This window comes from Chiloscyllium plagiosum, unplaced genomic scaffold (genome assembly GCF_004010195.1).
Source record: "Chiloscyllium plagiosum isolate BGI_BamShark_2017 unplaced genomic scaffold, ASM401019v2 scaf_91792, whole genome shotgun sequence".
Lineage (NCBI taxonomy): Eukaryota > Metazoa > Chordata > Chondrichthyes > Orectolobiformes > Hemiscylliidae > Chiloscyllium > Chiloscyllium plagiosum.
This window is the reverse complement of record NW_025143791.1, coordinates 666-1,276: the sequence shown is the minus strand read 5'-3', so window position 1 is coordinate 1,276 and position 611 is coordinate 666. Positions and strand designations below refer to the sequence as shown.

Genomic DNA, 611 nt, shown 5'->3' with positions numbered 1-611 from the left:
CCCAGGAGAATCTCAGCAGGTTTTCAGCCATTGGGATTGTGCTGTCTCTTTCAGGGAATTCAGCCTGAATCCTGCAGATCCCTGAAAGACTTGTGTGAGGTCACATGGGACACCACATCCCATCAACTGAATGCAGACGTGGGGATGTTTGCAAAGTGGATTAAAGATTAAGGACACACAAGGAAAATTCAGACACCCCAAATGGGACTTGAACCCACAATCCCTGGCTTAGGAGGCCAATGCCTTATCCATTAGGCCACTGGGGCCGCACAGTCATAGCAAAAATGGCAGCCTTTAAATACTGCACCCTGACCTCTCATTGTGTGTTTTTCTGAGTTTTATACTCTCACTGCACTCTGGGGATCCAAGATGGCAGTGATCTCGGACCATCGTTGCAGAGCTCCGCCCCACAGCACAAGCGGGAAGAATTTCTATCACTCCCAATCCAGACCATCACGATATCCTAGGACTCTGAAAAGGTTGTGGAATCCCAGGACATTGTGAAAAATCAACTTACCTGCGTTTTCAACGTCCAGCGATGTTGAAGAAGGGAGGAGCAGTGTCTGAGGCCAGGCCCCCGGCCCAGCCTGCAGGATCCTTGGGCTCGATTG

The 611-nt window shown here is 50.2% G+C and overlaps 1 non-coding gene across 1 annotated transcript; it reads right to left on the bottom strand.

Annotated features, from left to right (window-relative positions):
* Nucleotides 1-193: 193 nt before the first annotated feature.
* Nucleotides 194-266, bottom strand: trnar-ccu. The gene has a single exon. It is a non-coding gene; the product is annotated as a tRNA-Arg (tRNA).
* Between the last annotated feature and the right edge of the window lie 345 nt (nt 267-611).